The sequence below is a fragment of the Cyprinus carpio genome, chromosome A1 (assembly GCF_018340385.1).
Source record: "Cyprinus carpio isolate SPL01 chromosome A1, ASM1834038v1, whole genome shotgun sequence".
In the NCBI taxonomy this organism is placed as follows: domain Eukaryota; kingdom Metazoa; phylum Chordata; class Actinopteri; order Cypriniformes; family Cyprinidae; genus Cyprinus; species Cyprinus carpio.
In genome coordinates this window covers 20,545,943-20,558,409 of record NC_056572.1, presented here as the reverse complement: position 1 = coordinate 20,558,409, position 12,467 = coordinate 20,545,943, and the positions used below count along the sequence as shown (strand labels likewise).

Sequence of the window (12,467 nt, the reverse complement as noted above, 5' to 3'; positions counted from 1 at the left end):
AGAGATCAGAGATCAGTCCAGACCAAAGGAAAGCTTATTGATTATGAACTATTTCACAATCCTACAATCTTCACAGGTAGTGAAAATTCACGTTCAGTAAATTAGAGAGAGTATTTAAATCTAAGCTGAAAACACTTTTTTACTGGAATTCTGTACACGTTTCCATAAATTCATGTAACCTACAAATTCTGTCTTTCCAAAAAAAAAAAAAAAAAAACACTGGTCTTGATGAGTTCCCCTTCCCACCTGAAAGTCCTGTTGTTAAAATTTGCTGGATAGGATTAGATTACATTTTATAAAAGGTGATTTGCATGTCAATATCATTAAATGACTCATTTAAAGGTAAATCACAGCTGAATATACTACTGCTGATAGTAATACTCAGGCAGTCAGCTAAAACATTTTTATTACAGCAATGGGAAAAGTGATTTGATTACAGAAGTTCAATAAACCATTTGTGTTTTTAGTTAGCTTATGTTTGGCAATACAATAAAGATTACAATAAAGATTTAACCTGGCAGGAGAATGCTTTAGATTATGCAACTATATAGACCTGTTTGAGGTACTGGTCAATGCTATACATTTATCAGTATTATTAAAGATTTATTTAAAACCTCACAAATGTTAAGTAATACTGAATTATAATATATATAGTACGATTACATTTTTACACAATCGCGGGCACAATTAATAACAAATAATGTGTTCTTTTCAAGTAGAAATCAAACAGTACTGTTAAATTTGCTGGGAGTCACTGGCAGCATGATTCTTGGTCTTCACAGCACCCCCCAGTGGAAGGAATTACACTTGCACTGTCCAACTGCTGGACCAGCTCAAAGGGATTCACTGACACTGTCTGAAGAGAGACGGAGATTCTCAGTGTTTGCAAGTACAGAATATTCATAATTTGTGTGTGTGTGTGTGTGTGTGTGTGTGTGTGTGTGTGTGTGTGTGTGTGTGTAGACTGCCTGGCCAAAGAAAAAGTTGCCATCTGGATTTTAATAAGCAAATATGTTTGATTTCAAGATTTATCATGCATTTCTAAAATTGTGCTTCGTTGTTGTACTGTTAGTAAATTCTAAATAGTCCTTTCTTGTGTTTGAAGGGACTGAATCACCAACAGCGCTGATAAGATGGCGTTCTTTGTTTGAAAGGGTGTGCATTCCTCTGTGGCTGATGGGTCTAGAACAACTTAGTGGCCAATGAGAAATATTTTGAATGCTAGTTGTTATTTTGAAAGCTGATTAGTGTAAAATTGTAACAAAAATTGATTTTACACCTGAAACTCAATTGGGACATTATGCACGAATGAGATATACTATTAAGTGCATTACTGAATATATGACCCGAGGCATGTTAACACTGGTAGGAGTCACTTACCTTGGGTTTGGCCCAGCATCTGCCAGAGCCAGAGCTGTTCAACCCCTGAGGATGAAATTGTGAATTATTCAGAAAATCTGGAGTTGTTCAAGATGCTGGCCACATCACCATCCACCTCCATCTCTGTATCTGTATCTGTACTACAGAAACACACAAAGTGCTGTGATCATGCTTGCTGGCAACAGACACTACTGTTCAATGGTTTGGGGTCGGTAACAATTTTAAATGTTTTTGAAAGAAGTCTCTTATCCTCACCAAGTCTTCATTTATTTGTTCTAAAATACAATAAAAATAGTAATATTGTGATATATTGTTACAATTCAAAATAATTGTCTTCTATTTTGATACATTTTAAAATGTAATTTATTCTTATAATGCAGCTGAATTTTCAGCAGCCATTACTTAGGATTATTCAGGATTCTTTGATAAAGTTCAAAATAGCTTTTTTATATATATTATTATTTGAAATAGTAATCTTTTGTAACATTATAAATGTCTTATTACTTGTACTATTACTTTTGATCAATTTATGCATCCTTACTAAATAAAAGCATTGATTTCTTATAAAATAAAAATAATAATCCTACTGACCCTAAACTTTTCAAGCGGTATGTCTTAAGTCTTTTATATAACACATTTACATTAATTACAAGTGGCATTAATTACATATGCATATTATTTTTAATATCACCATGTGACCAGCAGACAAAGCAAAAGCTCAGAAGGTTGTAGTTATTAAGATGTAGTTAGTCATGATTCAAATACAGCTAAGCCATTTGGATTTTATTCTAGCATTACTATTCATTTATTCAAAAAATAATATATAAATATTGAAACAAATAAAGGAAAAATGTGCTGGACCTGATATGCAATATTAGCTACAGGTGCATCTCAATAAATTAGAATGTCGTGGAAATGTTCATTTATTTCAGTAATTCAACTCAAACTGTGAAACTTAAAATTGTATTAAATTAATTCAATGCACAGAGACTGAAGTAGTTTAAGTCTTTGGTTCTTTTAATTGTGAAGATTTTGGCTCACATTTAACAAAAGCCCACCAATTCACTATCTCAACAAATTAGAATACTTCATAAGACCAAAAAAAAAAAAAAAACTTTTTAGTGAATTGTTGGCCTTCTGGAAAGTAAGTTAATTTACTGTACATGCATTCAATACTTGGTAGGGGCTCCTTTTGCTTTAATTACTGCCTCAATTCAGCATTGCATGGAGGTGATCGGTTTGTGGCACTGCTGAGGTGGTATAGAAGCCTGAGTTTCTTTGACAGTGGCCTTCAGCTCATCTGCATTTTTGGTCTCTTGTTTCTCAATTTCCTCTTGACAATACTCCATAGATTCTCTGTGGGGTTCAGGTCTGGTGAGTTTGCTGGCCAGTCAAGCACACCAACACCATGGTCATTTAACCAACTTTTGGTGCTTTTGGCAGTGTGGGCAGGTGCCAAATCCTGCTGGAAAATGAAATCATCATCTTCAGAAAGCTGGACAGCATAAGGAAGCATGAAGTGCTCCAAAATGTCTTGGTTAACAGGTGCAGTGACTTTGGTTTTCAAAAAACACGATGGACCAACACCAGCAGATGACATTGCACCCCAAATCATCACAAACTGTGGAAACTTAACACTGGACCTCAAGAAACTTGGGCTATGAGCTTCTCCGCCCTTCCTCCAGACTCTAGAACCTTGGTTTCCAAATGAAATACAAAACTTGCTCTCATCTGAAAAGAGGGCTTTGGACCACTGGGTAACAGATTTCAAGATTTATCATGCATTTCTAAAATTGTGCTTCGTCATTGTAAGTAAATTCTAAATAGTCCTTTCTTGTGTTTGAAGGGACTGAATCGCCAACAGCGCTGATAAGATGGCGTTCTTTGTTTGAAAGGGCGGGCATTCCTCTGTGGCCAAGGCTTGTGTGTCTGTGGCTGATGGGTCTAGAGCAACTTAGTGGCCAATGAGAAATATTTTGAATGCTTGTTGTTATTTTGAAAGCTGATTAGTCTAAAATTTTAACAAAAAATGAGCTTCTCCACCCTTCCTCCAGACTCTAGGACCTTGGTTTCCAAATGAAATACAAAACTTGCTCTCATCTGAAAAGAGGGCTTTGGACCACTGGGTAACAGTCCAGTTCTTCTTCTCCTTAGCCCAGGTAAGACGCCTCTGACGTTGTCTGTGGTTCAGGAGTGGCTTAACAAGAGGAGTACGACAACTGTAGCCAAATTCCTTGGTGGCTCTTGATGCCTTGACCCCAGCCTCAGTCCATTCCTTGTGAAGTTCACTCAAATTCTCGAATCAATTGTGCTTGACAATCTTCATAAGGCTGTGGTTCTCTCGGTTGGTTGTGCATCTTTTTCTTCCACACTTTTTCCTTCCACTCAACTTTCTGTTAACATGCTTGGATACAGGACTCTGTGAACAGCCAGCTTCTTTGGCAATGAATGTTTGTGGCTTACCCTCCTTGTGAAGGGTGTCAATGATTGTCTTCTGGACAACTGTCAGATCAGCAGTCTTCCCCATGATTGTGTAGCCTAGTGAACCAAACTGAGAGACCATTTTGAAGGCTCAGGAAACCTTTGCAGGTGTTTTGAGTTGATTAGCTGATTGGCATGTCACATTCTAATTTGTTGAGATAGTGAATCGGTGGGTTTTTGTTAAAATGTGAGCCAAAATCATCACAATTAAAAGAACCAAAGACTTAAACTACTTCAGTCTGTGTGCATTGAATTTATTTAATACACGATACCTTAAAGGTATACTGGGCATCAAAGTCGAAGCTTTCCTCAGCACCTGTAATTTCTCCATTGTACATGACCTGACAGGACTCTGTACCTTTTGGTAACTTAAAGAGCCGGTATGTGGCTGACACAAATTTGTAGTCACCTAAACAAATTTTACAATTCAAGATAAAACTGTGAAAAAAATAAATAAAATAATAATAATAATAATAAATTAAATAAAAAAAATGATTACATTTTCATTCATTTTTACGATGCATTACGCACTGGCACAATTTATAAACAAATGTTCAGTTTTAGCACACATTCTCAAAATTGATGCAACGGGGTTTAGTTATTTTAATACAAATTCAGTATGGTAAAGAAATTCTAAATTAGGAACCACTTTCAAATTAGCAATGGAGCTTGGCCTTTTTTTTCCGGTGGCAGTTTTTTAGGTACAAAAACCCACATGTGGTACATATGTGGTTACTGTGGTATAGGAGTAGTCATTTCCTCCAGACCATTGCCTTTACCAGTATCACAAGAGTAAGAGTGTTGTTGGACTGAAAATCAGCATGGCTGGTTTCTGGTTACCAACATTATTCAAAATACCTTCTTTGTTCAGCAGAAGAAATAAATTCATACAGGTTTAGATGTGTTTAAATGTATTTTCCTTTTTGGATTAACTATTCCTTTAAATATACTAATAACATTGTCAACACTGGCAAATCAGACACAAAATGATCCTCAAATTCATTCATTTTTGCTCCGCCAACAACTAAAGTTTCAGAAGAAACCTAAGCAGAATCAAACACTGAATTTTTCTTGCAGCAAACACAGACAAGTGGAGTCAGTTCAGTATAGTCTGGTGCTTATTATTTCATGCTTACCATTACAAGGTGGCATATTTTAACATAAACATCTCACCAAGCAGTTTCTCTAGTTCTTCAGTCATGTCGATACCTGTGACATGTCCCTTCTCTCCTAAAAACTGGCTGAGCATGTAGCAGTCCCGTCCACTCCCACATCCAAGATCAAGCACCCTGCAGCCCTCCAGACACTCAGGGACCACCAGACCACAGCCATACTACCTGAGAGGAGGGGGACACTGGTTATTCTGCCCTCAAGGGGTCAGTACTGAAACATTGTGAAAGGCAATATGTAAAACTGCAAATCATTTTAAATGTCAGAGGAAGTATCATCCAAAAAAGCAATTTAACTTTAATAAGACAAGGCCTAAGCAGTCACATTTTAAAAAATATGTTAATCTTATTCATTATATCACTGGCTGGCTACATTTTTAAATATGATTATATATCATCAGAGGAAAGTGACCCTATTAAGTCACTCAAATCAATTTTTTATTGATTATTAATGTATTAATATGATAACAGTTTTCTAATAAAGTAGGTGTTTAGGTGCTGCTTTATTTTATAGCAATATATGTATGTATTTGATAGATTTATTTAAAGATTTTTCCTTTTGAAATAAAATATTTTTATTCACAAAGGATGGATTAAATTGATAAAAAGCTGACAAAAAAACATTAAGTGACAATGTTACAAAAATATTTCTATTTCAAATAAATGCTGTTCTTTTGAACTTTCTATTCATCAAAGAATCCAGAAGAAAAAAAAATGTAAGCAGCACAGCAGTTTTCAATAGTAATAATAATAAGAAATGTTTCTTGAACAGAAGATCTGCATATTAGAATGATTTCTGAAGGTTCATGTGACACTGAAAACTGGAGTAATGATGCTGAAAATTCAGCACTGCATCAAAGGAATAAATTACATTTGACAATATTACTAATATATAATTACAGCATATTGCTAATATTATTAATAATATTTCACAATATTACTGTTGTTGTTTTTTTTGTTTGCTTTTTGTTTTTTTTGTATTTGTTGTAATCAGCCTTGTTAAGCATAAGACCCTTCTCTAACTTACAGTTCCAAATACATAAATATACCAAGGAAATAAATTAAATCAAACTGCATTTGATTCTAATTTCAATATATCACTTGTCTTTCTTTCTTATTTAATAGTTCATACTGAAACTACAAGTGGGCTTGTATGGTTTGTGAGCTTATTAAGGTCATTATGTTCCATGTTACTTTGTTTTACCTCAAAGACATCTTACACATGTATGTATTAACTAAATCATCACAACATTTATCGAAGTAAACGTCACTTTGCAACGACATCTGGATGGATCTCAGCTATCACTTTTCTCATGTATTCAGGGACAGGCTTGGCAGACAGAACACAGGCATTGCTTTTCAGGTCAGATGTCTTCTTCAGTGTCTTTCCATAGTATTCCTGTATTAAAGATTCATTATTTTAAACCACTGTGAGCATTAAACGTGTCTAACACAACCCCGCAAACAAAATATTTTACATGTTTTAGGGTGACTAGGTGTATTCGCTGTGATGTGGGATGTAGAAAATAAGAATGAAAAAATCTACTTTAATTTTGTTATACAAGATAAATTTAAGTTGTACAACCCTTAAAAGTAAATAATCTTGTAAGTTTGAAAAAAAAAAAAACATACCTTCACGTCATTGTAGAAACTTGTAACAGCCTTGTTACTGTGAACAATAGTAAGAAAAAATTAAAGTTACTTTCCCAGCTTGAATCATACTGCAGATCAAATGTAAAATATTCAAATAAAAAATAATTGCTTTTTTTATTATTGATTTCCAACATATAATATAAAGGTACTGAGCAAATATAAACTACAACAAAGAAATAAAAAATATGCAGTATAATATAAATAATAATACAAGTAAAAAAAAAATTAAAAGAAAATAAGGTCCCACTTTATATTAAGTGGCCTTAACTACTATGTACTTACATTTTAATTAATCATTTGGTACAATGCACTTATTGTGTGCATACATGTTTTTACATTGTACTTATATTTGAAAAATACCTGCATGTAATTACATCTGTAATTATAATTAAATTTATATTTACACTATTGACTCGTCCCTTACACCTTAACCCAGCCTTAATCCTACCCATACCATCAAACTTGTCCCTAACCTTACCCGTATCCCACCTCAATAGCAGCAAAAGTGTTTTGCAATATAATATGAACACAATAAGTACATTGTACTTATTTTTTGATGTAAGTTCATAGTAGTTAAGGCCACTTAATATAAAGTGGGAACGAAAATAATAATAATAATAAAAACTAAACAGAAAAAAAATAACAGTTATGAGATCACCATATAAATAACATAAAAACTTCCCAAAGATACCTAGTGCATTTTGCTTTAATGTTTTTCAACCCAAGTAGTAACTCAATATAATTTCTATAAAATCTATCTGAAATAACAAAAAGTTGTGTTTTCCTTTAACCCATTTCTGATTATGTATATGGTATTTCCCCACAATAAAATAAAGATTAACAATAAAGGTCACATTTTTTTGTAATCTTTTTCTATTAAAATAAAATAAAAAAACATCTTTTTCAGAAAAGTAAACTTTCATTCCAAGGTATTTACGGCTGCCAATGGTGCATCTGCCATGATTAAATGCTAAACGAGTCAGCCTTTCTCGACTTCCGTAGCTTGACAAATTCAGCCAATCAGTGAGCAAATGCCACAGGAGGAACAACTGTCATGAAGATTATGAATAAATTACTGCAGTAAATGAATAATAAAATAAAATATAAAAAGCATATTACTATGGGACTATTTACACAAAGTCGAGATAAGAGTTTCAGGTGAATATATAGCTGTGACTCTGAGACTGTCATATTTAGCCTATTCGAGTTGTTATAATGTTCGAAGTAGGGATGGAACGGTTTGCGGGAAAAAAAAATCGAACCGTACGGTTCTCCACACACGGTTCGGCACTCGCTGGGACCGTGGTTTAACTTTAATCTGACAACGCATCTGTAATATGGTTTGATATAAATAACACATAAAACAAACAGGGTTTGGCTAATATATGTTTCTGTTGATGGATGAGCATTCTGGCTTCCCGATACATTACAACAACAGAGATGAAAATAAAATAAAATAAAATAAAATAAAATAAAATAAAATAAAATAAAATAAAATAAATAAATAAAATAAAATAAAATAAAATAAAATAAAATAAAATAAAATAAAATAAAATAAAATAAAATAAAAAATAAAATAAAATAAATAAAATAAAATAAAATAAAATTAAAAAAAAAACGTTTTTTAAACGGAAATGGTAGTGTGTTGAACACTCTGTTCTGATGACGCAGGAATTGCAACTATGGCAGCTGTGAAGGCTATTCTTTGTGTTCTTTTGAAGAATTTTTGGAACCTGATGAAATCGGTATAAATACGTGTTTAATACAGCAAAATACGCTCAATGGTACAGTCAGTGCCCTTGCCGTCAAGAATAAAGAGAACATCCGAATCGAGTGAAGGGATTTGTGGAAACATTGCAATTTAGAAAGACTTAAAAGAAGTTAAAGATCTATATTTGTGTTTTTATTATTTTAGTTATTTTGCCTTTAATGTAAATTAACATGTGCAAACAATATACTTGAATGCTGATTGGGCTGACATGCTTGACACACCCACCAAACAAGAGAAAATGTATCCCAAACCCCGTTGCACACTGCTGCACACCATTTCCAGGAGACATGTCATTCAAACCGGAAACCGTAGCAAAACGGTGCACACCGGTTTGAGCTTGAACTTGCCCCTGAACAGCACACATTGATATCTGTGTTTAAAGGGGTCATATGATGCTTTTTTAAAAGAGCATTATTTTGTGTATTTGGTGTAACAAAATATGTTGACATGCTTTAATGTTCAAAAAACATTATTTTTCAAATACTGTACATTATTGTAGTTCCTCTATGCCCCGCCTCTCTCTAAAGTCCCTCCTTCTGACAAGCGCAGTCTGCTCTGATTGGCCAACTGACCCAGTGCATTGTGATTGGCTGAACATCGCAAGCACTGGTCGGAAATGCAACGCCCCTTTCCATAATTGCGAGCTTCAACTTTCAAAATAAATGTAGAGACAGTTAATAATGTCCTTTGTTTTACCATCAGTTCAAGCCCAAAAGAGGAACAGAGTTGCGTGACAGACACACTGATGGAGCTCCTATGTGTTTGCAGTACACAAGCCATGGACGGTTAAGACAGCTGACTCCAATGTTTGACCCTCTCTCTCTCTCTCTCTCTCTCTCTCTCACACACACACACACACACACACACACATGCGCAAAACTTGCATTTGAACAGTCAACAGCAAATACTTAAACTAATAGCAAAACATACTTACAGTAGCTGATTCAGAAGCACAAGATTGTCGTAGCAAAGTCAGAATTACCTCCTCTCCTAGGTTCATTAAACGGTCGTACATAAAATGTGTTGCTGTTCTGTTGTAAGTAATCTTAAAGATTCCTAAATGCATCTACTTTCAGAAGGCCAAATAAAGTGCTTTTGCTTTCGCCTAGATACACACAGCATCTCCCTGACATGGCTGCTTGAACACTAACTGCGGTTACTGAAACCACGCCTTCTTTCTTTGCGTGAACATTTGGGCGGCATTATGCAAATATTCCACATAGTGATGTAGATATGTGGGGGCGTGTTTGAATGAGCTGTTTTAGGGGGGCGTGGCAGAATCTTAACTTTTATAAAGAATATCTCTTTGGGTTTGAGACTTTAGTCTTTGCAACTTTACAAATCTTCTTCATGATCCTAGAGCTTGTAACACTCCAAAGAGAAAGGAAAAATTGAAATCACATCATGTGAACCCTTTAAGCTAAACTATGAAGGTAAAATGATGTCATAAAGATTTGCATGTACAGGGTAATATTTGTGGAAATGTACATAAGACTGTAAGTGTAAATTAAATTTGCATGAGCAAGAGAAGCTTTGTAAAGGTGTAACTCATGTCTCAAGCGCAAGAAAAAAATATTTGCGGCATTTAACTGTTATTCGTAAGTGTAGTTCATGTATTGTGAAACTGCAGCTTCATGCTCACGCAAAATAAATATGATCTGCATTCTTCTGACTTCCATCCGTGCTTATAATTTTGGCACGTTTTTTTTTTTTTTTCGCTAAAAGATGGTCAAAAGCACTGCAAGCCTGTGAACAGTGATTTGCAAGTGAAAACAACAGTTTAAAGAACTGCAAAACAGATTGACTGTGTACAACCAATTTGTATGTGTAAAAAAACAAACTGGTGCAAATGTCTAAATGACCTGAATGTGTATGTAGGGCAAAAAGTTCCCGAAATAATCTGATATGTACAGCTCCGTCTTTCTTTTCTCTTTCTTTCTTTTAGAGAGTTAAGCCGCATGACAGCGAGCTTCTCAAGATACCTCCGGTCAGGATGCTAATACTAATGCGAGTGTTATGCTGATTGTGCTAGCTCCATTATGGCACAAAATACCACTAAAGGTGCCTTCATACTGTTTTGTTGACTTAAAAGTCATTTGACTGAGGTAGTATTTATCCTCTTGTTTTCATATGTAAAATAAGGGTGATTTAGTTCATTTAATTGCCAATATACATGTTTGTTATGTATGAGGAGCAGAAGTTCATCTTAACTGTTAAAAAGAATAAATATATTAAAATGTGATGTTTAAAATGTTATTAAGATGCATAAATAGATTTAAAAGGTTAAAAACATAAATATCTGGTTTCAGAAATCTCATGATTTTATTTCTATACTGTGAGATGGAAGTACATGATTGATTGATTGTTGTTCATTGGAACTGACTTATGTTATGTGGTGTGATGTGTACCTATTCATTTGCATAATGATTAGAGTATTTATATCTTTTACAATTGGTTATAATTGATTTGACATTTGAATGGAGAAAAGATTAGATTTGAACAGAAATGAGGCAATTGTAATAAATGCATTCTGTACTGTATGTATAGACTGGTTTTAAGAAAGGGATAGACCATCTGAATCTGACCCTGGTGGTCAGTGGCGAGCCAACCGCAGAAGTGATCGGACCAAGAGCCTGGTGTGGCCAGTTGTGGCATCTTTGGAACCATCATCATCCTGTGTCTTCATTTGAAATACAGATAAGAACACACGTAAACCTACCCGGGTAGTGAAAAGAACATATGCATACTCCAAGAAACACACACACACACACACACACACACACACACACACACACCAAGAACTTGTATGGACTCTTCCTTTTTTTGAGGTAATTTATTTTGGATTTATTGTGCGCTGTGCACTCAGGAAGCCGGCTTAGATAGGCAGGGAATGTAAATAACTGCCATTAATTTTTTGTATAATACATTTCTCAAATTTACCTGTTTTTTGTTGTCTGTTCTCTGCTGACCTTTTACTATTTCAGGCTCCGTAGTCGTACCTAGAGCTTCTGATATTAGCCCAGCTTTAATTCCTTACTACTTAAAATAGTTATCAGTTACATTAACCTGAGACATGGGTGACATGTCACCATTAGGCTATGTGTTCATACTGAATTCCGAGCTGTGTAGTTTCCTTCTCCTCCTCAACAGGCTATATTAGTTTATTGTAATATTATAATTTTGTTGATACTTAAAGAAGGTCTAGTATCTGCACTAGCCTAATACATGTATAATTTCACAAAACTCAATTAGTGAGAGATTATTTTGTCAACTTTTTGCCCTACATACACAAGTCATTTAGACATTTGCAACAGTTTATTTTATTTGTATCTTAACTCTTTTGTATTTATTTGTGCTGTTGCTTGTAGTTATTCTTATTTTCTTTATTTTTATTTGACACTGTAGTTTTTGCTTAAACATAGCACAAACCGAACCATACCGAAACCGTTACCGTGATACAAACCGTCAGTAAGTTGAACCGTTCCAACCCTAGTTCGAAGGCAAGATGATGGCACTAAGCATAAGTTGTGTTTCATTCATGTTTCATTTCAAATGCCACGAGCAAGCAGCATTCGAGTGAGAGTTTTGAAACATTTCTTTATAGTTGGACCTTCTGAACAAATGTGCCCTTCACTAAATGAATCGGTGTTTCGAATCTGACCGATAGTCGAAACAACTCTGACTAAACAACACATCTTGTTTGTGAACAAACTAAATTAGGACATCTCCTTCGTGTATTAAAAAAAAAAAACCTGCTATGACGGACTGAGGGTGATTATAAAAGTGTACAAATAGTGATTTAAAAATAAATAAATAAACATGCTGTCAAATGTTTTATTGTTTATATAATAAGAGATGGTTAGATTTAACTCCCTCTTAACCGTTTTTTTGTTGTTGTTGTTGTTTGGTGGTTATTTATTTATTGACTCAATAGCATAAGGCACTGGAATCTTTAAACCAGTTCACTAAAAAGATCCGTTCATTGGCCGTTCCTGCACTATTCAAATGGCCAC

The 12,467-nt window shown here is 34.5% G+C and overlaps 1 long non-coding RNA gene and 1 pseudogene across 1 annotated transcript; both read right to left on the bottom strand.

The window, feature by feature from the left end:
* Nucleotides 1–833: 833 nt before the first annotated feature.
* Nucleotides 834–6,037, bottom strand: LOC122145070 (annotated as a pseudogene).
* Nucleotides 6,038–6,059: 22 nt separating this feature from the next.
* Nucleotides 6,060–6,732, bottom strand: LOC122148899. The gene is made up of 2 exons (XR_006162739.1): nucleotides 6,663–6,732; nucleotides 6,060–6,429 (listed from the first exon to the last, which is right to left on the bottom strand). It is a non-coding gene; the product is annotated as an uncharacterized LOC122148899 (long non-coding RNA).
* Nucleotides 6,733–12,467: the final 5,735 nt, after the last annotated feature.